At 35.6% G+C, this 26045-nt stretch overlaps 1 pseudogene; it reads left to right on the top strand.

Moving 5' to 3' along the window:
- The first annotated feature begins 350 nt into the window (after window positions 1–350).
- LOC129928152 (mitogen-activated protein kinase kinase kinase 13-like) lies at window positions 351–26045 on the top strand (annotated as a pseudogene).

The raw sequence follows: 26045 nt of genomic DNA, 5'->3' as shown, positions 1-26045 counted from the left end.
ACAGCAGATTTTCTTTTGGTTTTAAAATGTGTATCCCGCGGCCTTCGTAAGTGACCTCCAGCTGTCTCGTTCTGAGGCCGCATGCAACCAGGTGCTCTCATCTGTAAGCCAAAGAAAGTTGACGCCTAAGCTGGTCTTTGAAGCGTTTCCGCGGTGGAAAAAAATGGGGGTGGGGAAGATTTAGATCTAGTTGCTCCATAAATCTAGAATCTATGTAAGAAGAATAGAACTACAGAAAACTGAAAAATATCCTTGGTAACTGATTATTTAGTTTATTTGATTTCATGGCTTTTCAAAAAAAACTTTTTTAAGCTTACGGACAGTCAACTCATTTGTTTTGAAATCACGGAAATGGCAACACTCAATGTTTGTCGTAGAAATAGAGGGAAAATTGATAGATTTCAAATTCCCATATATCAAGTCTAGATCTAGATGATTCTGTTGATTCTCTTGCAATTGAAATTAGTAAACAGATTCTAACTGACGATTTCGGTAACCTAAAATTTTTATAAATAGTTAAAAATACTTTCAATGAGATGAATCTGGTAGATCTAGACTATCATCTTCTATAAGTAAGTATAAGTTCTAGACATCTCTGAGAATCTCTCTTGTCTCTACTACTCTGACTCTATCTAGTTACTAGATAGTATTCTTTATTTCTTAGTTCTAGACTAACTCTTGACGTCTTGAGTCTCTTGATCTTGAGCTAGGCCTAGTACTAGTACTCCGAGTAGTACTCAGTGAAGTCAGTGTGTAGTAGTACTATTAGTAGCACTCTTAGACTCTAGTAGTAGTAACTAGATTCTAGATCTAATCTAGATCTAGATCTACAGTAACTTACGTTTATCGAACAAGTTAAGCTCATTCGCCGACATTTTTTATGTTTGAATTTGTGTATCTCCGTAAAAATTAGACCTAGAAAAAAACTGATTATAATATCTATGAACTCCTCATCCATTTTTCTTAAAATGTAGATATGTTTTATTCTATTACTACTCAAAGTTAAACTTATATTTGATGTTAAAGTGAGTCAGGTCGATGATTTCAAAAGCTTAAATTATCGAACACTTTTTTTACCTTTATCTTATCTTATCGAACATATTAAGAACTTATCGAACACATGAGAAGTATGGTGTTTAAAAGTGTTATTATATAATCTTAAAATTTTGTGAAAAGTATGGTGTTTCAAAAGTGTTATAATCTATATTTTTTTTATTTATATCATTTTCTTTTTACGCCATGTCAAGACAAACAGATTTTAGTCATTTTCACATGGTCCACATCGAAGGAATCTATAATCTATCACTGATCAGCTCTGCTTAGAAACTGACGGTGCTAAGCCCAGTAACGCATTATCGTAGTACTTATTTAGGTCTAAGCTATTTTGAGTCATAAGGTCATTAATAAATTAAATCCAGATATTATCTATTTGAGGGAGAGCCTAATAAGCTTTGGTAGCCAATAGATAATCCTCCCCAAGTCATTGCAGGACACAACAGTTGACTTGGTTCACCTAAAAACAAAACATACAGTACGCGGTCCTACGGAACTAGCCGCCGATCTAGCACGCTCAGTGTATGTAACAGCCCAAAAGTCAGTGCTAGATATTTTTCGATCTGGGCGGGGAAGGGGGGGTTGCTGAAAAGCTATGGTAGCTTGCGAGCTGTGTTACCTATAGATGTAGATAGATCCGCCCTCCCTAAACCACCTGGTTGACCAAAAAAAACAACCGTATTTTAGAGCACGCTTAGTATTTGTCACACACACACAAACAACATATCTATATATCTATCATGCCTAGTGTTTGTGACCTAATTAGCGGCTTGACCTTAGGTATTTGTATGCATAGGTTACCACACTCTCTATATACATGAAATTTTAAAAATAAATCATCAACCTACTCCTTTAAAAAAAAAGGGTCATCACCAAATAATAATTTTAATGGAAAATATCTTTTTCTTTCTTTCAGGAGTGCAATGCCCAGAAATAGACCATCATTTAGACTAATTCTCATGCACATTGAGATTGCCTCTGCTGAATTACTTCGGTTCAGTCTGGAGGACTTTTCTGAATCTCAAGTAAGTCCTATACTGATTGACACTATGGGTTCTGTCATTATCAACAAGAAACTCTTAAGAAATTATCTGAGGTGTTCTCATTTTCCCAATTAAAATATACAGATGAAAAACCTACCTTTGTGCATTATGCATATAATTGTACATTATTATTTGAGTAAAGAGCAGATGGCTTCCTGACTTGTCATATTCTGCTAGAAAGTTTGTCTTTTTATGGCATTTAACGTTTAACAGTACATATTTAATAATGGCCTCCTTCAGTCACAAAGCAACTATGGATCATCTCATTGAAATAAGATGAATGCCTGGGCATCAGCTGTGGTCAGAATGATATTGCTTTCTCCATGCAGCTGATGTATCCAAAGGAGTGGCAAGTGCTGATACAGTTTGGTATCAGTGGTGTTGCAGGCTCTGCAAATTGCCTAAGTGTTGCAGTCTCCTGATTTTTTCTCAGGGTCAACTCTCGAAACCTTTCCCATGATTCGGTATAGCTGCAAGGCAGCAGAGGCTTTAAATTCAGAAGTTTCCTTCTCCTAGGTGGGTACAAAGAATTGATATTACTCTAGTATCAGCATCTTGGTTTGTCATCAGAAGTTGGCTTTGTACTTAATGTAGCTGTGTGATAGCAGTGCTAGAGCCAGAAGTGAACTTGTGCTTTTGAATGATTAAAAAAAACTTTTTTTCAACCAATGCAAAGCTTCTAAGCTTAACCTTTCTTCATACAAAAAAAAAGAGACAGCCTCTTATTTTCTAGCCTTCTTTTACACTGTGAGAGAGAAAAGCTTTTACACTGCAAGTATCCCTGCTGCTATATGGTAGTAATGGTGACCATCTTTCAGACTATTCAAACTTTTTATTCTGACCAAGAATGGTGTTGAAATAATTTGACCTAATGCAGAAATAAAGCAAATTTAACTCCTTTCTGTTCCAGCTCTGGCTTATCTTCTAATGTCATTAGTTCTTAAAGTGAACCAATTCCTATCTAAATATTTTTTCATGATACATTTTTTTTTCTACTATATATATTAAAAAATGTTAAGAAAATATTTAAACCTTTTTTGCTTAGGAAATTTGGAGGAAAGAGATTCGTGAAAATTTCCAAAAAATGAAAGCTGAAGGTTCCAACTTACCACAGCTAGAAGAAGAGCTTATAAAAAGAAGAAAAGAAGAATTAAGGTATTTTGTATGGAGAAGATTTGTTTGTTTTTTTTCTTTCTCATGAAATTAAGATCATTTATTTATGCAACTGAATTTTTTTTTTTTCATTTGACTTTTAAGTACTTTGTTTTATTTTTAAGTAAGACATAATAGACTTGACAATTATATTTTTAATTATCTCATGCCGTGACTTGTATCTATATAGACTTTGACTAAACATATAGTAAATTTGGATATTTCCATTATTTGTTGCTATGAAGTGTTAACTGTTATGTTTCAATATAAAATTATTTTGTTTAGACATGCACAGGATGTCAGAGAGCATTATGAAAGCAAGTTGGAGCATGCTAACAATTTGTATATGGAATTAACAGCTTGTATGCTGCAACTGGAAAAGAGAGAACGGGAGCTCATCAAGTAAGGACATGTTCTTTGGTGTTAATGTTAGTCATGCTTTACAATGTTTTAGGGGTGCTTTTCTCAACCTGTGGGCCATATCACAAAAGGACCCGCTGACAAGGACTTGACTTATTCCTGTGCACTCCCAGGGTAGCATAGGGCCACAATCACCACCAAACTCTCCACTAAACTCGGTTCTGAGCAGCTTCCTTCGCCTGTCATTCAAGTACCCTCAGCTTCACTGATGACTGACCTCTTCCAGGTTTGCGTGGGTCTGCCCACTTTCCTCTTTCCTTGCGGATTCCAATCAAGTGCGTACCTTGCAACATTGGTAGCTGGTTTTCGCAGGGTGTGTCCTATCCAGCTCCACTTTGGCTTTGTGATGTCTTGGGCTATGGGCTTTAGTCTAATTCTCTCCCACAAATTGCTGACAAGGAGCAGTCACATATCTGGTCCCTTTTTTTAAAAAAACTTTCTTATGGCAGTATTAATAAAATTACTTTATATTGTACAATTAAATTTTACTAAGATTATATATCAGTTATATTTATTTATATTATATTTATGTTAATTTTTGTTGTAAAAGTTCTTTTTCAACGGATACACATTTAGATACAAGTAAAGTAACTTTAATGTTGCGTATACTACCACTTTGGAAAGCCTTACTATTTTACTATTGATATAGATGTTTTGTATGAACCACAGCATAAGCACAGTATATTCTATTATAGATGTATCGAAATAAGTGTTTCCCAAATATTGGAATATAAATATTGCACATTGGAAAAAAAATTTAGCTGAATATTTATCTTATTTTTAAGGTAGAATATTCCTTACATGTAAAATATATAATTTGTAAAACACTTTCTGTTTTGTATTAGAATTTATGCTAAGATAAACTGTTATTATAATTAACCCATTAGCTCCTTCTGCAATCTGAAACATTTTCTCCTGTCATTGTTGTCGTAGAACGTTTCTAAAATCCCCTTTTCAATATAGGCCTACTTGCTTTAAACTTTTTTAAATAGAAGATTTCTCCTAGTCTCGATGCAAGCATGACTATAAATCATTGTGAAGATTATCGATTCTATTTTTAGTAAAATCTGGAAGATTTTTATTGTTTAAATAATTTTTCAAATGAAATGGCCCATAAACCCCAGTGTATAAGCCCCCACCTGAGAAAATGAGTTCTTCTTCTTTGTTCTCATTGTTATGTTGTAGTGTTCATATGACTAGAGATGAACTGCGCAGTGGTTTCCATATAATTTTCTTTCTATTGGGGTGATTTGGGGTCAATGTCTTATACTGGCCTCTTGGTAGAGAGAGCAGTTTTGGAGGACATGGTCGGCATTTTGTGGGAAGCGTGGTCGAGGGGCTAAGTGCGCTTGAACTTGGCTTGTCTCGGCTACCTAGAAGGGGGCTCGAGGTTCGACACCCGACTCGGGCAGAGTTGCGTTTACTGAGCGCCTAAAGGCAGCACGGAAAACCAACTCCTAGATACCCCCCACCGGTCCACAAATGAGATTGGACCAGAGCGCTCTGAGCATGCTATAAGCATGAAAGTAGCGCTGTATAAAAGCTATAATAATAATTTTCTGGTGATACTCCACATGGGCAGATTTCACTGGTTCCAATTTTGAGCTTCCGGTACATTTGTTGTTGTATTCTGTTGTGTCTGGTCCTGAGTCGAAAGATTAGACATTGGTCTTGTCGGGATAGCTTATAGTAAGCGTCATCTTTCTTGTGATTTGGATGGGAGCTCGTCCATTTCTCATTTATTTTATCTACAATTAATTTCTTCATTTCTTCTGGATAGAGTGCAGAGTTTACTTGTGAGTTTGTTCTCCCACTCTTGGCGAGTGTGTCAGCCTTCTCATTTCCTGCTAGTTGTATGTGAGCTGGTATCCATTGAATAACAGTTTTTTTTTTGCTGTTGTTGTTGAGCTTTGTAAGTGCTGTTCTGAGGTTTTTAATATAAGGGGAATCAGAGTTTTGCAAGCTTTGGAGGGTTGTTTTCGCGTCTGTTAGAAAGACAATCTGACTGTGAGGAGAACTTGGATGATTTGCTAGCATGGTAGCAGCTAGTGCTAGTGCTTCCCTTTCTGCTCTGTGACTGTCAGAGAGCTTTCTAGTTGCAATGGATTTTTCTAGTTTTCCTCCATCTGGCCATTCGATAAGTATTCCAGCTCCTCCATTTGTGGTGGCTTTATGGGATGAGCCATCCGTGTAAACTCTGATCCACTGATTGCTAGGGTAATTGGTATGTAGAAAACAGTTCACTATTTCCTTGAGCTCTGTTGGTCTGTAATCAGATTTTCTTTTTATGTTTTCAATATGGTCCCTTATAGTAGGAAGAGGGCCTTCGTCCCAGGGTGGAGATTCATTATAGTGTATCGAGGATTCCAGAGTAATTTTTTCAAGTTGGTGTTTCTTTTTTAGGCTTAGAGATTCCTGTATGAAATTGGTTCTTTTGAGACGGTTTTTTGTGCCAGTTTTGTGGATTTTTGTTCTGAGTGGGTGCTTCTTCAAGGTTTCCAATTTAGTGAATTGGGAAAGGATTTTTATTTCTCTTCTTTCATTTAGAGAGATCAGGGCAGCGGTTTCCTCCATAGCTCTTATGTGTGTTGTTTTGATTGCTCCTGTCATTATCCTTTGACCAATATTTTGAACCTTGTCTATTTTTCTTAGGTTGGTTTGGGCTGCTGAGCCCCATGCTGTGGCACCATATTCTAGTACAGGTCTTACATAACTGGTATAGGTCTTTTTCAGGATGTTGTGATTAGCTCCCCAATCTGTGCCAGCTAATTTTTTCAAGAGGGATAGTCTCTGGATGCCTTTACTCTGTGTTTTATCTATTTGGTTTTTCCAGGTTAGTCTTGGGTCATAGGTGACTCCAAGATAAGTAGGGCTGTCATTTTTTTCTAAAGCTTCCTTATCTAATGTTTAATTTTATTGTTTATTGTTTTGTTGACAGTGAGAATATGGTATATGTGGTCTTTTTTGTGTTGATGGACATGCCCCAGTCTTTGGACCAATTATTGAGTTTATCAAGAGCATCTTGTAATCGAAATTTCGATGTTCCTACATATTCTTCTGTCCTAATTATGGCAAGGTCTTCTGCATACATGCTGCTTTTAACTTTTCTTGGTAGGTTTTGATTTAGATCGTTTATGAATACTAGGAAAAGTGTTGGGGATAGGACTCCTCCTTGAGGGACGCCATTTTTTATACCCATTGTGTGGCTTCTTTGTCCTTGCATGCAAACTAAGGCTTTTCTATTATTTAGATATTCCTTTATCCAGTTGTACATTCTGTGGGATATGTGATGCTGGATTAGCTTGAGCAAGAGACATTGTTCTCAGACTTTGTCAAATGCTTTTTCTAAGTCAACCCACACAATTGTTGTTGGTTTCTTTTCTTGAAAGCCGTCTTCTATTTCTTGTGTGATGAAGGCAATTTGATCTTCTGTTGATCTGCCTTTTCTAAGCCAGCCTGGGCTTCAGTGAGTAGATTATTTGACTCAAGGATCCATGTCAGCCTTCTATTTATCACTCTTTCCATCAGTTTGCAATTACAGCTAGTGAGGCTGATGGGATGGTAGCTATCCAGTTTATTTCTTGGTTTGCTTTGCTTTAGTATAGGTATCATAATGGCTTTTTTCAGATGTTTGGAATTCTGCCAGATTTCCAGCTAGCATTGAATATTTGTAGCAGTTTTCTTTTGGCTTGAGGACCCAAGTGAAGAAGCATGTCATTTGATATTTTGTCCGAGCCCGGGGCTTGTTTTGGTTTGAGGACTTTTAGGGATTCATCTAGTTCCTTCATTTTAAGATTAGTGGTCATTCCCAAGGAGTAAGCTGGATTGTTTTCTTTAATTTTATCTGGGATTTCTGAGTTTACATCTTTATTTCTACTTTCATTAATTTGTATTTGTCCTACGCTTTGGAAAAACTTAATGAATTCATTTGCTGCTTCTTGGCCTTTCAGGGGTTTGTTGTCCTTTTCTATTACTATAGGAATTGTTCTGTTTCTTCCTGGTTGAGACATTTGGCTATACGCCAGAGTTTGTGACCATCTCTATATACGTTTAGTTGTTCTCTTTTTTCATGCCAACTTTTCCTCAAGGCAGAAAGGTAATTTTTCCTGAAAACTGCGTTAGCTGCTTTTAGATTTATGTTATTTTCTATACAAGGGTTATTTTCTACTGTTTCTGGCTTCAATAGTGTCATTGTGGAGTTGTTGAAGATGATCAGACCAGTTGGGGATATAATCTTTTCTTGCTCCTCTAGGAATTGATTCCTTAGCTGCTAGGAGGATTGCTTTGGAGAAAGCTGAGAATGACTTATTAACCTGATTTGATTTGCAGTTTATTGAAGTTGTGTATAGGTCTGTGAGCTTTGAGAATAGGTGCCAGTTGGCTTTTTTGTAGTTGCATCTGGGGATGGTGGAGTTTTCTGATATTTTGAAGGAGGTATCGATACTGATCAATATGGGTCTGTGGTCACTGGTGGCTAGCTGGTCTGCAACTTCTCTGGTGCACTTTTTGGATAAGTTGTCAGTTGCAAAGGCTAGATCTGGAGTGGTTGATGTTAGCCAGGCTCTTGAGAAAAAGGTTGGTTTATCCTCAGGTTTATTAAGCAAGATAAGTCTGTTCTCTGCTTGCCATTCTTCAATTTCTTCTCCCCTGGCATTTAGGTCTGGGTATCCCAAGCTCTGAGAGTGACTATTCATATCTCCTAAGATTAGACAGTCTTCTTGGTCAGTTATTTGTATGTGGTCAATCTCGATTTCCTTGTCTGGTGGGAAGTAGCAGTTAAATAGATAAATATTTCCATCTGGGAGAATTAGCTTAGTTCCCATTATTTCTGATTCTGAGGAGTTGGGCATAGTTATGTCTGTGGTAGGAATATCATTTTTAATGAGGGTGGGGATTCCTCCTTTGGGTCTGATTTCTCTATCTTGTCTGATGCAGGTGTAGCCTCTAATGGAGAAACGAAGATTACTGTACAAATGAGTTTCTTGGATGCAAGCTACATCAATTTCTTTCTCATGCAGAAATATTTTTAGAGCTTGTTTTTTCTTTTGGATGCCCTCTGCGTTCCATTGTAAGATTTTTAGACTTTTGGTCTTGGAGTGTTGGCCAGTAGTATTTACTTTCTTGTCCCTGCTCCTGGCTCCACAGGCAGAGATAGAAGAACCACAAGCTCGCTTGTGTGGGCTCCTTCGAGGGGGAGAGCCCGGCCCCCTACCTGCGCGGCGGGATTCCACAGGCAGCACGCCACATCTATTAGAATCGTTACTGAACTCCAACATAGATGAAGTTGCGTGTCAATGTGTTATGCGCCAGGAGGCCCATTGACTCCGACTTCAGCCTGCTTTTCTTTCTGGGTGTGCTCCCATAGCCTTTGATCATCCAAGATCATCTGCAAGGTAGCAGGTGTTTATTTTCTGAGTTTTCTCTCCTAAATGAACTGCTATCCCTAGCTAACGGGTTTCATCTACCCGGGTTTAGAGTTAGAGCGCCCTATACTCGCTTATTGCAATCATTTCCCTGGATTTCTCAGATGTTTTTAGTAAATATTCTAACCACTGGAATACTTCACCTCATCCTCCATGACTGCAAACCAGTTGGTCCTCAGCTGTTTATTTGCTATTCACAGCTAACCCTTATATCTAAGGGTCTTTCCCCTATCCGCCACCTGGGGATGCGCTTGGTAGAAGGTGGTAGCTCCCCCTAGAGAAAATGAGTATTTTTGAAGCTTTTTTTTATTCTAAAGGTATTAAAAGTATTTTTTTTTTTAAACTAGACATATTGTTCTATTTTTTAAAGTTGTTTGTTTATTTAGTATTAGATCTTAAGTTTGATTACTTTTTCAAAATATTTATTTTTTAGGATTCAGGGTTATCCCTCTTTGCTTTGGGCCTTGAAAGGTTTTTTTTTCTAACTGGAAATAGAAGCTATTGGGTTAAAATATGAAAAAAAAAAATGACTACATGAAGTCCTTGAAGTGCATATCTTATTTAAATCAGGCCCAGTATTGGTAAGTTCAATGCTAAAAATGAATTTTGAACCCAAGATTGATTTAAAGTTATATAAAATAATTTTGGATCATTTTCACCTCTTCATTCATTATTTTATTTTATTTTTTTTGAGACTATCTCTTGTTACTTATGCATGATGTTGATATTTTCTGTATGATTATTTTGTATCATGGCGAACATTCAATTTTAATCATGAAATATTTTTTTTATCAGACGAGAACAACAACTGACTTTGTACAATAAACATAGAAAGAGTATCGTTCGACCAATCATAAAAGCTCAAGAAAAGTTAGATCGACTTGGTAAAAAATGTACACGTAGGTCAGGGTCTGAAGTCACGACGTAAGTAAATTTTCTTATTGTGTGAGTGTATCTTTATATCCACAATCTATAGCTCACACTCCACTATCATACTGCAAGGGATCCTTGGCCATGTAGACATAAAGCATAAAGAGAAATGAAAAGATAGAATTTAGATATAGAATGAAATAAAGAGACAGATTTATAGACAAAAAGGGAAATGACAAGGCACAGTCTTACAGAGGGAAATGACAAGGTAGACCTAATGTCAAAGTCAGGGTCATTAATTGAGGAACTGGAAAGACTTGTAATCTATAACACTGTTAAGTAAATATTAACTAGCAATCATAAAGAATATCTTCACCAAATGGTATTAAGATGCACAGGCTGAGTTATGTACAGATAAATGACCTGCCATTGGACCTATATGAAAATGGTATTTAGAAAAAGAAAAAAAGAAATTAATTTCAGAATATATATGTGGTTTTTAAAAGATGAATAACAAGAGATGGAGATGAGATAATAAAAATAAAGACTTTTTATTTCTCTTCTGACTTTAGGCCAGACTCTATGAAAAATACAGAAGGGAGCATGACAACTAGCTCTGAGCTGGTACCACCGTCTCCTACGAAATTGCGTACCAGGAAGTCTCGTCATCGTCGGAATAACAGCAGAGAGTCTATGAAAGACATTACCTCTGCTCAAATCTCAATCTACATACGAAGCATCACTGGACACCCAAACATCAGACAAACTTAACCCTGCAGGGCTTCATCCTACTGACCATGCACCCTATCCTGGGACATTTAAATTTTTGGGACCTGCCATTGCAATCAGGGAGTATCGAAGTGAAGATGAAGCTGATGGCCAAGAGACAAGGTTAACTCATATGGAAAACAACATTAAGAAACGTCAGGAGTGTTGTAGCAGAAACTCATCCACTTCTGCCACCAGGCACTTGCCAATCTCAAAACACTCACCTGTAAGTAAACACTTACCAGCATCAAAACCAGCATCAAAACAGAACTCTTCATCCTATCAAGACAATAACATTAATGATGTCTGCTTTGGCTGTGATGGTGGCTGCAGTGATGCTACTTGTAGCAGAAATGCTCATCCCAGGTCAGTGCAGATGTGGAGTGCACATGTGACCTATCCCCTCTGTCCAGCCCAAAACAGAACTTTGAAACTATGAGTGAAAAATCCTCTCCGGATATTGACCTCTCATCCCGACCTGAAACTGGGGGGACAGAAGAATAGAAGCCCCTCCAGAAGGATTCTTGAATCTGATTTGATGGAGAAAGGAGTTATGAAAACATTAGAGGATACAATACGCTAGGAAATTTAGAGACCAACTGTTTCCAAAGTGGAATAGAAAAAAGAAATGAGTCACCAGAGAAGACCAATGCTCCGAAGAAGTTTAGAAATACAAAGGTTAGTATAGTAAAATATTGTATCAATGTTAAATGACCATTTTTGTTGTGTAGTTATGTAGGTCTTATCTACACTGATCTTAGTAAAATCCTGACTTCCCTGTTACTTTGATCCACACTGTGTCAGTGGGAGTCTTCCAAAGTTGTAGTTTGATCATGACTCAATTATTTATTCCACACAGTGTCAGCGGTGATAATCCCCATCTTGATAATAAAAGACATAACCATATAAATTTCATTGAACCGAAGGTTAAACACCAGTCCACTAATCAGGACTGAAGTGCCAAAGTGTTCTTGTATCACATAGAATAATCATTTAATTGGTTCCAGGTCACTTCATCCAATGGTCACTTCATCCCATGGTCATTTCATCCGCTATTCATTTCATTCTCTAATCCATCAAATTATAATTGTAAAAAGTATGAAATTAACAATATTTCATATATTTATTTTTATTATTACACATTATAATATAATAATTATAAGTATAATAATAATAAATATAATAATTACACATTAATAAATAAGAATAAAGTATAATGTCAATATAAAAATTGTTTTTGCTTGTTAATTGAAATCAATAAGATAGGCTATTGATAGTAGGTACAGAAGAAGATCTTTTGATTCCTATTGCTGTACATTGTTCCTAATTTCTCGGCCAGTGTTGCATATGTCTTGAAGTCAGCGTTTATTAGAATAAATAAAATGTTATATATTAGGGTTTGAAATGACACGCACATATTTAAGAAAAAAAGTTTGACAATGAAAGATAAAGTGAAAGATGGCAGTCAGGTGATTCTTTATCTGCGGTATGGTCATAAGTATTCTAACTATTCTCATCTCTCAAAAGATTTACACTACTTCCACCACACCTTGGCCTTTGATGATAATTTATGAGAGCAGAGTGGCATGATCATAATTATTCAAATTGTACTTCTATTTCTAAAAAGATTTTCCCCACTTCCACCACGCCTTGGCCTTTTGTCATTACATCACGCAATATGCACAGGATAATATTGACATCCCTACAACAAACAGAAACTATATAACTAAATACAAACCCTGCATTACGATATATAGGGGGAACTATAAACACTATAATAACATGTTCAAAACATAAAAAAAAATTCTAAATAAGAATATTTATATATTATATGAAATGAGTGCTTAAAGGCAAACCCTTAACAACACAATTATACAATGACTAAAAACATTTTTAATTGGGAATGATCTGACCAAAAGTGAGAGGGATGAAATAACCAGTCACCGTGTAATTGGACCAGCCAGTTATTAGCACCAAAATAATCATTTCCTGGTGCGGTCAGATTAAACAGACTCAAGTCTGTAAGGTTATACAGCCTCGTATGAATTTTTATCTTCAGCCTATATGGTTTGTTAGTGGAATACTTATAAAATCACAGATGATAGATTTGTATGTTTGTATCATTTTTCTTATTTCATCTGGTTTGTAAAAAACAACAACACTTGAAATAAAAAAAAACTGAAGGTGAAAATGCTCCTAATGAGTTATGAAAATATGAAATCAAGATTAATTTGTTAAATATTAAATCCATTGCCATGACTTTTCAAATACTTCCTTTGAATAATTATTGTATTTGCAATGTATGCAAATTTACTTTCTTCCTCTATGGGGGACATTGCCTGCCAAACTCCAGTTGGTGCCTTCTGGTTCTGAAGACTTTTGAAGGGTCGAGCCTTTTCTCATATGTGTTGGTTCCAAACTGGTGGTATTAAAAAGGATCTCTTGCCCCCCTTCACTTTTGTGGATTAAACCCTAAAGATGATGCTTCCTTCCACCTCACAATTATTTGGCTATGTGAGAAAAATTGTCAGAAATGAAACATTCTATATTTTCTTGCCAAATGTTTTAGTGTTCAATGTACAGTGGATATGAAATAATAATAAAAATCTTTGTTATCTGTAAAGACACTTGTCTTACAATTTGTGCATTACTTCAAACAAAACATTATAACTATAGAAAACCAAAATGTACATTCACACCAGACTCACTCATAATTTAGCTGTGAAAAGTTTATATCAGATAGTCTCTGTAAAGTAAGATTTCATTCACATAATACTTTGTTCTAGTTATCATCATTCATTATTTTTATAAGCTCTAGCTTGGGATTGCACTAGACAAATTGTTAACAATCTGGGCCAACTTAGGAAATGTTTTGACCACTTTCTGAGCCAGGAAATTATTTGATGAAATATTTTTAAAATCTTTCACATAATTTAGATAAATTATAAGTCTTGGGTTAGTTTTGTTTTATATATTATATATTTTCTTCAGAAATTTAGCATATTACCTCCTAGTTCAAACATCCTGCAGGATGACAGGTTTGAACCCAGGGCCATTGTAATGACAACCAAAGCACAGACCACACTGCTAAGAAGCCATACTTACTTAGTAGTCAGTTCTTCCATCCATCCATCCCAGTGGCGCTACAGCCCATGGAGGGCTCTGGCCTGCTTTAACACATCCTTCCATTCAGATCTCTCCTGGGCCTTTCGTCTCCACGCCCTAACCACAAGCTGCTTCAGATCTGCTTCCACGTCATCTATCCATCGCATTCAGGGTCTGCCTTTGGGTCGCCTGCCTTTTGGTTTCTGCCTGTATACGATTTTCGCCCCTCTGTTATCTGACATTCTTTCAAGGTGACATGCCCAACGTAGTCTGTTCTTTTTTATTTCGTTCACTATTGATGGGTCTTCATATAATTGATATAACTCATGGTTAGTGCTGTCCTCCACCCTGTTTCATCCTGTATGGCACCATAGATTTTCCTAAGAATTTTTCTTTCCCAAGTGTTAAGTAAATTTTCAGATGTCTTTGTCAATGTCCTGGTCTCACTTCCAGACATTGCTGCTGGTCTTATTATGGTTTTGTATATTATTTTTTTGGTTTTCCTTGAAATCGTTTTGCTCTTAAGTAAATGGTGGGTGCTATAAAATGCCCTGTTGCCTGCTGCTATTCTTTCCTTTATTTCTGTTAGTAGGTCATTTTTGAAATTAATAGTACTTCCTAGATATTTGAAAGTTTGGACATTTTCAAATTCTTGGTCTTTGATTTTGATATTTTGTCCCTCTGTTTGATTATCTCTTGTCATTGTGATGTACTTGGGTTTACTGTCATTGACCTCAAGTCCTGCTGGTCGAGATGCTTCTTCTAGTTGTGTGAAAAAACTAGCAATGTCAGAGGTTTCTTTACCCAATAAGGCAATGTCATCGGCATAAGCAAGGTATTGTAGAGGTTGGCTGTATATCGTCCCTGTTGGTTGTGGACCCATGTTTTCTCTCCTGAAGTAGTTAGTAATAGTTCCCCTTGTGTTTATGTGTATATTTCTTATAACTCTCTCCAGTGTTAAATTGAAAAGCATGCAGGAAAGTGCGTCTCATTGTCTTAATCCTCGTTTAATCCTAAATTCCAGTGAGTGTTCTCCTTGTATTATGACTTTGCTTTTTGAGTTGTTTAATGTCATATGTATAAGTCTTGTCAGCTTGTTGGGTATTCCAAAATCCTGTAGAGTGTCATATAGGTATTTCCTTCTGATACTGTCATAAGCCATTTTATAGTCTATAAAGAGTTGGTGGATTGGTATGTTGTATTCATGGCATTTTTCTAGTATACATCTTAGTGTGAAGATGTGCTTGGTTGTGGATTTGTTGGGTCTGAAACCACATTGGTAGTCACCTAAGATTTCTTCTGAATATTTTCCAAGTCTCTTAGTTATAAGCCTAGACAGTATCTTATAAGTCACATTTAGTAGAGAGATTCCTCTGTAATTACAGCACTTTAACTTGGATCCTTTTTTGTGTATTGGGGTTATAAGAGCCGTTTCCCATTCTGTTGGTATTACTTCTTCTTCCCAAATTCTTGATATTAGTCTGTGTATTTGGGAATCTAAGTCTTTCCCTCCATATTTAATTAGTTCTGCTGTGAATTGATCCTCTCCTGGTGCTTTGTGATTCTTCATGGTCCTAATTATTTCTGATGTTTCAATGAGTGTTGGAGGGTTCACTAAGGGATCTGGTCCCCCATGTGGCAGTTCATTTTCTCCATTGTCTCCATCTTCAGTGGTATTTAAGATCTCCTCAAAGTATTCAGCCCATCTCTCAATGACCCTGCTGTTTTCTGTAATAAGCTGACCATCTTTGTTCTCACACATGTGTGATCTAGCTTGAAATCCGTTCTTTTCATCTTTAATTTTCATATACATTCCTCTCATGTCTCCCTCCTTTGCTAGTTCCTCTATTTGAGTAATCTTGGACTTTTCCCATTCCCGTTTTTTCTTTCTTACAACTTTTGTGGCCCTTCTTCTTGCTTCATTGTATTGCTGTCTAGTGTTCCTGGTTTCTCTCTGTAGCATTATCATTCGGGCATTGTTCTTCTCTTCTATAGTTTGTCTGCATTCATCATCATACCACCCTATTTTCTCGTTCTTTTGTTTAAGTCCAACAACCTCTTCTGCTGTTCTTTTGATAGCATGCTTTATTATTTCCCAATGCTCATTTATGTTATTTTCGCTGTCCTTTTCTAATGTTGTCAGTTGCGTTTGGAGTGCCATTCTATAAGTTTCTGCAACAAGTGGATCCTTTGTGAGTTTTTGACTATCATATTGCTGTGCTCTCTTTCTTTGGTAATTGTGTATGGTACTTATTCTTTGTCTAAGTTTAGCTTTTACTAGTAGGTGGTCTGAGTCAGCATTTGCTCCTCTGAAACTTCTAACATCTAGTATGTCTGATCCTTGTCTCTTATCTAGGAGTATATGATCTATTTGATTCTGGGTGTTGCCATCAGGTGAGATCTAGGTAACCTTGTGAATATTCTTATGTTGGAATTTTGTGCTGCTGATAGACATTCTTTTTCCTGATGCAAAATCCACTAATCTTATGCCATTATTGTTGGTCTCTTCATGTAAGCTTTCTTTGCCAATTATTGTTATGAATGCTGGTTCCTTTCCAATTTTTGCATTGAAATCTCCTAGGACTATTTTGATGTCATGCTTTGGTGCTTCATCATAAATTCTTTCCAGTCCATCATAGAAGGCTTCTTTTGTGTTATCATCTGCATCTTCAGTAGGGGTATGGACATTGATAAATGATATGTTGAAGAATTTTCCTTTCAAACACAGTGAGCAGAGTTTATCACTTACAGGTTTAAATCCAATGACATTACCTACCATTTCCTTTTTAACAGCAAAACCTGTACCTAAGTTGTTAGTGCTTCCACCACTATAAAATATAGTATACTCCTTGGTTCTGAGAATGTCCGAGTCTTTCCACCTTATTTCCTGTAGGGCTACAAGGGGTATCCTATATTTCTTTAACACTTCAGTAAGTAAGGCTAGCGCACCTGCTCTATAAAAGCTTAGCACGTTTCATTTCACAAAACAAAAATCATGTCCTTTTCCAGGCCTAGGTCGTTTTCCGTTGAGATCTGTCCGGGTTTTCTTGTGTGTATTAGCTTTCGTAACAGTATTTTTTATATGACAGAGTTGTTAGCCCTGTGCATAACCATCTGGGGGGCTGCCCCTTTCAGCTCTCTGGATAGCTGCCTTTATTTTCGGGTAAGGTGCCCTAGCCTTTGTGGATCCCTCCACTTCCTGCAAGGCAGCAGGTTTGATTTTGGTCCACCCCGGGTATTTTATTTCCCCGGTACCCACCATATCTGGAGGGCATTCCCCTATCCGCCACCTGGGGAGGCGCTCGATGGGAGATCAAAATCTCCACACGAGAGTCAGTTCTTCTCTTTAGATAAAATCTGTGAAGAAAACTGATGAGATTTTAGGTTTAAAGACAAATTTAGATTAGGTTTAAAGACAAATTTAGATTAGGTTTAAAGACAAATGTTAAAAAAATAAGTTCATTCACAGTGATTATAACTTCAAACTAAATGACAACTGTATGTTTTAATCACACCATTTTGAACTGTCCCCACAGCACTCTGAAGATTCATGCTCTGAAGAAGTAGGAGACGTTAGTGAGGATGATGAATCAAGTAGCCACCCTCCCTGTCATCAGTCTCTCTCAACTCTCAGTTCTGAAGGTGTGTTGTCTGAGGAGGACATGACTAGCGATCGCTCTGGTCATCAAGATGGCAGTGGCGATAATGGCTTTTTGTCTATGGGTAGTGCAGAAAATTTACAAGCAGAGTTGACAAAGTTTACAAATATACCTGATGGGTTGTCCGACAGGGAGAAGACTCAGGAAGATGAAGAATAAAGTCAACTCCCCTGACAGAATATTTGAAGTAAGTAGGAACTATTAGTTTTGTTTGTTTCAGATGTATTTTCAGATTTGAAGATTATTTTCCAAACCTCCTGCAGGATTATGGGGTATGGCACCGGGCAAAGTTTGAACCAGGGATTATTGGAATAACAGTCCAGGCCGCATACCACATGACTAGGCAGCCCTGCTTTCCATTCCAACTAGTTGTCGATAAATAAATTTGAAAAACTAAATAAAATAGAAAGAGGCATTATCTCTGAACATCAAGAGGCTACACTGAAATGGCCTGGAACATATACTGCATATTTTTCCTCAAGTAAAAGCACATGTTAAAATGTGAAAGGTTGGGGTATACTAACTTGTACCATCTCTACTTCTCTTTCATGAAAACTTTCCTTAAAGAGATGTACAGCTATGTCTGTTGTAGTGTACTGCTCAAAAGAAAATAGAAGAAATGTGGGGAAAAAGAAGGAAAACATTCATGCAGCTAATTAGAGAGTTTAAAAGCAAACACTGCCTCAGGTTATAGAAAAGAAAATTAAGAGGGCTAAAGTATAGGTTGGGGGGCATGGTGGCAGAGTGAGTGTTTGGCTTCTAAACAGAAGACAGTTGGTCATTGTGCTGGCCACTTAACACACTTGTTAACCATCTGTCATAGAAACAAGGCGACCTTTATATCATCTGCCCCAGCATGGTTCAAGGTGTGGGTGACTGCCAAGGGCCTTGTGGTTTTAGGGGCCTCACACCTCCAAGGTTTATCTATTGCATGAAAGACGCGCATCTAGTAGAACAAAATCATTTGAAAAAAAAAATCTTCAATTTCTATAGCACTGTTAACACACATAATGTAGTGATAACATGGCTTAAAGAAAAAAGTTAAAATGACAAACCAATTTTTTAAAAGGTTTGAGCAGACAAGTCAAAATTTTCTTTTTGAGTGTAATGAAGCATGTTGCTTGTCTAAGGTCAATGCTTGCATGTACTGAAAAAAAACAACTCAACTTTTGAGGAAGAAACTTGGCAAAACTAGAAGTGTTTAGCCCAAAGCAAGGCTCTTAGAGGGTCACATGGAGTGATCAGTTCACTAAGGTTCAAGAGCATATCTTTGTTCTAAATGCAAAAATGACAAAGTATGGCCACCCTGTAGTAGATCTTGTACTCACAGAAAGCCAATCAAGTGTATACTAGAGTGTACAGAATCTCATGTTGTTTTGTTTCTGAATTCACTGCAGCTTATCAGTTTTACATGCTTGCATTGCATTTTATTAGTTAAGCCAGAAAAGTATGAATGCCAAAGCAAGCTTTTTTGTTGACACACTTGTCAAATATGGTAGAATCTTGTCAAATATGGTAGAATCTTGCCCAATATATGCAGCTGCAGACAGAGATGCTTACAGAACTGAATTATGTGTGGGTCAAAAGATACAGTTAATTCAACAGTGGATATTTAATCACATCTGTCTCTTCTGCCAGTCAATTCAAGTGTAGTTTTTTTTTTTTCATTATCTGCCCCATCAGCAGCGGGGTGGGGGAGGTCTATAATGTATGAGCTGCTGTCTCTGTAAACTTGGAAAAATGTAAGTAATTCTGCAGTCAAATAGCTGTATATAAAAAGTATGAATAGTTTCAAATATTTTTTATTATTCACTATTAGCTATAAGTAACTCTAATTCTGCTTCACTTACTAACTATATTTTTATTTCATTTTAGAAATGTGATACAGAAACTAGTTCAAGTTCTGATGAATGCTCTGACATGACTGTCTCATCAACTATACACAAAACCAGATCTCTAGAAACTAGTACACACTGGTAGTAGTTTTTCTCTTAGTTCTATTTCCTCCAGACAGAAGTCATCAGTTCTATCACTTACAATTAGTGTGTTCAGTGAACTGTGCTAGATAAACATCATTCGGACATCGATACAAATGGTTAGACAACCATTTACAATGTTTTGTTTGGACATCCATCAAGTTGGATAGACTACCATTTACGCTGTTTTGCTATTTGTTTAAATCAAGCAGTAAACTAGTCCTGTGACATCATGGATTCAAAATTTCACTATAACAAAAACATCTTAAAACACAAAGACAGCATCTTTGAATTGCATTACTTGGAGGATGTAACAGTGCATCAAACCAATGTTTTCACTGCTCTTGGTCTGAGACCACCATCAATTGCACATAAAAGGATTCATTTATCATTGTGCACCATCTTTAGAAATGAGGACCTTCATGGAATGCATTCAGTTTAAATCTGAATTGAAGTCATGTAACAATCTCAATTTAAAAAAAACTCAACAATTGACATGTCGCCACTACAGCAAGTCAGGAGAAACAGAATTTCTGTGAAAATGTCTTAATTTTATATCTTTACACTTAAATAAAGAAATAAATTATTGCTTTAATATAGTGCTACTTTCATGCCTATAGCATGCTTATAATGCTATGGTCCAATCTCATTCATGGACCAGTGAGGGGGTATCTGTGAGAAGGTTTTCCGTGCTGCCTTTAGGCGCTCATTAAACACAACTATGCCTGAGTCAAGTGTCGAACCTCGAGCCCCCTTCATAGGTAGCCAAGCCAAGTTCAAGCGTACTTAGCCTCTGGACCCCCGCTTCCCACTTAGAATAAACTTTAATTGTATATTTTTACACTTAGAATAAGCTATTTAGTTAGTTTGGTTACCATACACAAACTGTCTGTCATTGCTACTAAAGAGTTTTGATTTTCCCTACTTATGCTCATCTTCTTTGCATTGATGCGAATATGTAATTTTTTTTTTTGTGGCATGATTCTAATTATCTTATACTAATAGTAAAACTTTAAATGTTTATGTAAGCATATCCTGATTGTATTATGCTTGTCACATATAGAAAAAGTAAAATGATTGCTATTAGGGAAAATCATATTAAAATGATGGCAAATTTGTGCATTTTCTGCCAATAGAAACTTGATCTAAACTAAATAAAAGCATACACTAAATCAATGAATGAAAAATTGTCATTTTATATCAGATTTGTCAATGGTTTATACAAGTCTAGAATAACTTTTCAAAGCTAACCCTGGGCCATTGATGTATTGTCTGGAGGAGGATGAGCAGTATTTTTTTAATTGTTGTTGTTTTATGTCCATTCTAACAGTTCTGTGAACTCATCCTGTCTAAAACTACCAGCTGTTTCAATTGAACTAACTGCTTACTGGTTAATAGATTTTTTTTAAAAATTGCATTGTTAATTATTTTGATCTAAATGAGATTTGATCAAAGGACATTAGTACCTTTAGATTCTAATTTTGAAATGTATTTAGTTAAATTATGCTACAAATATTAGTGATTTTCACACATTTTTCCATTTCTCTGATTTTTGCTTCTTAGATAATGTACACTTATGACATAGACCTATTTTTTTTTGTTTCTAGTATAAATAATCAATTTGAACAAGTCTATGTGAATCTTGTGCATATGAAATTTACCTTCCAAAATCCCCCTCAACCCCCTCCCTTTTTTTTTAGTTTTATCAGGGGAGTCAATAATATTTAAACTTCAATGAGTTACCAAAATCATTGTAGATCAGTTTTATAATTAGTACTGGATCCACTACATCTGTGGGGATATGATCATTTTGAATGGTGGCACTTCATATGGGGATAGAGCCAATGATAGAATCATCAGATGTTTGTGGGAAATAAAACTAAGTGGGCCTGTGAAGAAGGGCTTCTAAGTGTATGATGCTCATTTCCTTGCTATATATTTTAATTTATTTTTAAAGTGAACTAACTTTAGCACTAATGATTTATTTCCTTATGCTAAACCCAGTCTAGCTTCAATTCATTGTGATTGACCTATCTATAAGTAGGCCATCTCTATAGTCACTTTCCCCACTATGTAGTTTTATTACTTCTTTAATCTTAGGGAATCCTATTCAATATGTCATTTATTAAATGGCTTCACTTCTGAAATAATTTCTTAATATGTCTGGTAATTATTAATACCAAATCTTCAGAGATCAGCTCCAACAGCAGAAATAGATTATAACATCAACAACATTTTAATACTAGTCATTTTGTTCAAAATTAACACAAATTGTTAGTTGTATCAAGTCATACAACATTAGCAAGATGTCACAAATTCAACAGTGGTGTGCCTGGCTGTCTGAAATTGCATGAGTGTTTTTGTCTCTCATTGCACTTTGTTTTAAAAGTTTTTGTACCAGACTCTCCAATGAGACCAAATTTTTTTTTATACACTAACTTCCTTCTATGGTCTAAAGGCATTGACTGATACTTCTAAACGAAGATATTTATTTTCTCTCTTTGTTCACTTTTTTTTCTCTTTCTTTACTTTTGGATTATCTTTCTTTTCTTGTTTACATTTAAGCTATGGAATGTTATATTTTCCTTTGATTTAGAATCATCTATTTCTGACATCAGCACACATTTTAGGACATTCTCCCCTTATGAGTATTTTATTGCTAAGCTCTTTGTTGTGTCTTAACATTTAGTGCTGAATTCACTACTTCTGTAGTGATATGTCAAAGGAATTTGTTAGGCTTCACTTGTTTACAATATCAAATTAGGCAGATAAAAGTTAAGTTTTTTTTTGTTTTGTGTATTTTGAGTAAGTTTTTATATAATGACAATAATGTCATAGTAAAAGCAAAAGAGTTCGATATGAAATGAAAACAGTTCATAATGCTAGTGTCTTTGGAGACAGTCAAGTTTTGTTTATCAAGAAGTTTTGGACTTAATTATTTGGTTAGTGACAGCGATGACAGATTCCCTTCATTATTAGATTAAATGTTTGAACCGCCAACACACTTGATTGTCTCATTCTATTGTTGGCATTGCCTCTGTGTTCATTTGGTTAGTTGAAATTAGTTGTTAGAATACTCAAGACACAGCGAAGAAGTTACCATCCACATGTACATCTAGGCCTGACCACAGTTTGAAATGCTAGGAAGATTGTCAAAAACTAATAGTCAAATTGTATGAAATAATTGCTTCTTGGTAGAATGAGATGTTAGCCAATCTTGTAGGATGTTAGTAAAATCTTGATTTTTGTTTCCCTCTTCTATTATAAATAAAAAGACAATTATACATATTTTTATCTATCAGTATTAAACTTAGTTCAAAAATGTGCATCAAATTTTCCTTGGAGAAATAAAAGCCATTTGTTGTAGCTTCAGGTTCTTGAGTGAATTCAAAAGTTTCTGCTTCTAGCTGCTATGTCCCTTCAGATGTCAAGTAGCCATTGGACTTGAAAGAGTGTCAACAAAGTATCACTGAAGCCTAACCTTTATTGATTAGACTTGAGAGAGTTCTTTACTTACTTACTTAGACTTAGGTCCTCCCGCGCCGTTCGGTGCATTGGGCGGCAAGCTGTCTCCATAAAGATCTGTCACTGGCAATGTCTGAAGCCTCCTCCCACCTGGTGTCCACTGTTCTGAGGTCCTCCATGAAGGTATGTCGCCAAGTAATACGAGGACGTCCCTGTTTGCGCTTTCCACGTTTTGGCTTCCGTGTTATCGCAACTCTTGGTGTGCGTAATTCATTTTGACGTAGAACATGTCCCGCAAACCTCATGTGACGCTCAGTCACAACCTCACTAAGTGTTTGACTCCCAGTTTGGCATAGGATTTCCTTGTTTGAGACCCGATCTGTGTAACTGACTCCCAAAATCCGTCTCAGCCATCTCTGATGAGCCACATTTAGTCTTTTCTCAATTTTGACAGATGACTTCCACGTCTCACATGCATATGTAGCAGTTGGAATGACCTTTATTTCAATGCTGACATAAACAGACAGTTTGTTATTATTGTATTTGAAAAACATAAATGTCTATCAAAATTGAGGCCTACTTTCTTAAACTCTTTACAAAGGTAACCTGTTAATATAAATACTGTATGTTAAAAGATGAAGTTAGTGATAGGCTTCTTCAAAAGTTGGTTACAAGTTTCAATTGTGATTATAGATCTGCTTGCTTGTTTGTTTTTTATGGTTGTTTTCTTTTTATTGAAAATAGTCAACTTTTTATGTGTGTGTGTGTTTGATCTCAAAACACACAATAAAAATTAAACCGAGTGAATTCATCAGTATGAATTTTAACCAGGTGCAGTAGTTTGTATTTCAAATATCTAATAAGTCCACTTGGGCGTTGTTTGCTTATTGGGAGCTCTGTTTAATTAGCCAGCCACTAGGAACTTTTGTCTCTTTAAAAAAAAAAATGAGCATTTCCTTTAATTTCCTTTGAACTTTAAGATGACTCATTTTCAAAACCTGATTGCATTCAAGGTTTGCGTGGCCGATTGCTGCACTTAGTGTAGCTATATTGGCTTAGCCAATGTACAAGGAACTATTGCATATTGGTAATAAGCTAAAGCACAGGAAAATAGTATTTATTGATGACTATTGCTAACAGCCAATATGAAAGGGATTTTCAGCCAGTGCATGTTTTCAAGAGGGGAAAAGTTCTCTTAAATAACTACAAACAATGATTTCATTGGCAGTTTTCTTTGCTTCTTTTCTCCTCATTTTCATCTTTGCTAATGACACATTTATTTGTTTAGCTCAAGTTTATTTATTTAATGACAATATTTTATCAAATCTTTAAAATTTCAAAAATAATTAAAAATTAACATATCACGTTTTTAAAAAAGTTGTTTTTTTATGTATCTTATAACATGGTAACCACTAGTCATTCCGAGACAAGAATAAAAATAGATGCACATTTTTTCAAGTCTATTTTTGCATTCCTAAAAGCATCTATGCATCCAAAATCCAAAATAGTGATACCCAGCATAGGGCCTGCAGGCCATATCTGGCCCATGGTGCAGTGCTGTTTGGCTTTTGAAGCTTCTGCTCATAGTGCATAATCAAACTGCAGAGGCAAATTTCATTTTGTTTTTAAATGTGGCCCATGACCTGTATTAGAAATTCAGCCTTCAGGCTGAAAAAGGTTGGGCAGCGCTGATCTAAATCATTCCTTGAGAGTTTTGTCCACATTTTTCTTAAGCAATGCATGATTTTATTTCCTGTCCAACTTTTCATAGGCCAAAAAAAACAAACTTGTAGGCTTTTTAAAATGTTGATAGAACAGAAAGAAAAAAATAGATTCAAGTTTTCTTTTCGGGGGGGGGGGGGGTGCCTCTAGTTATTAGAAATACAGCATTCGGTCCTACAAAAAAAAATATTTTTTGTTGAGACTTAAATTTGTTTTGTTTTTTAATAGATCAATTTTCATTGTCATCATCTCTAAATTGAATTATTCTAAATCTGAAAAAAAAAAAATTTGTCATAGAAACATTTATTACTACATAACCTGAAAAAAAAAAAGTTAAATATTGTATATTACAATATCTTATTGATTTTTACTAATGAATTTTTAATGTCAGTTTTTCTGTGTCTTATTACTCTTCTTTCATACATTTGTAAGTGTTTATTTCTTTGTATAGATCCTTTTATTTATTTTAACACACACATTGCTTCGTTTGTCTGGAACTGGTCTTAAGGTTTACCAGTGATATTTGTATTACATGTCCAGATTATAATTGTTTAATTTGGCCACATAGTTTTGTCACTATTCCATTCATTAGACTGGATAAAACTTGCTTCATCAAAACATTGGTTTCGCTGGCTGGACTATCACCTTGATTCTACCTCTTATTGAAAAAAATGTCCTCTGTGGACCTCTAATTAATTTTTTTTTAATGTTTGCTTTTTGGTTTGTTTTATTTACATTTAGTTTGTCTTACTTCTCATTTTATAAGTCTGAAGAAACCAAACAAGCTGAGTGAACATCTGTTTAATACTTATTTTTTACAAATAATGTTTGGTAGCACTCTTTGGCTTTTTTTTTTTTTTTGCTAAAGCCTTTCCTGTTGACTAAGTTTTAAAGTTGCTGTGTGATTAGTACATTTAAAAAAAAACAACAGTTTTGTATATGATATTATATTACATTATTATTCATAATTGTTACTAATCCATTTTTTTTTTACATTCAAACACTTGTACATTGACAGTAGAACTCTTTTGTGTTCTGATTCCTACAATCATTCTAGTGGCAGCCATTTTATTTCTTGTTATTTGTAGGACTATGATTCAGTTGTTATTGTTGTCAATTAGTGCTGCAAATGGTTATTATGTATTGTGTGTATATGGTTTTAAAATCTTTTATGATTATTCTAAAGACAATCTGAATAATGCTTCCCATTAACAAATGATGGGTTTCAAGGCATTGAACTTGACTTGTTATAAACTAATAGGCCTGTAAGCTAATAAACTAGAAACGATTAAATTTAGTTGTGATGTCTTTTTTTCGTTTCATTTAAGAAATGTGCATTCTAAAAATAAAATAGACCCCATGTTTTAGGAAGTAATTCAAAGACATTTA

Source organism: Biomphalaria glabrata, chromosome 9 (genome assembly GCF_947242115.1).
Source record: "Biomphalaria glabrata chromosome 9, xgBioGlab47.1, whole genome shotgun sequence".
Taxonomy (NCBI): domain Eukaryota; kingdom Metazoa; phylum Mollusca; class Gastropoda; family Planorbidae; genus Biomphalaria; species Biomphalaria glabrata.
Note: the sequence above shows the minus strand (reverse complement) of the source record. Positions and strands in the feature narration are given on the sequence as shown.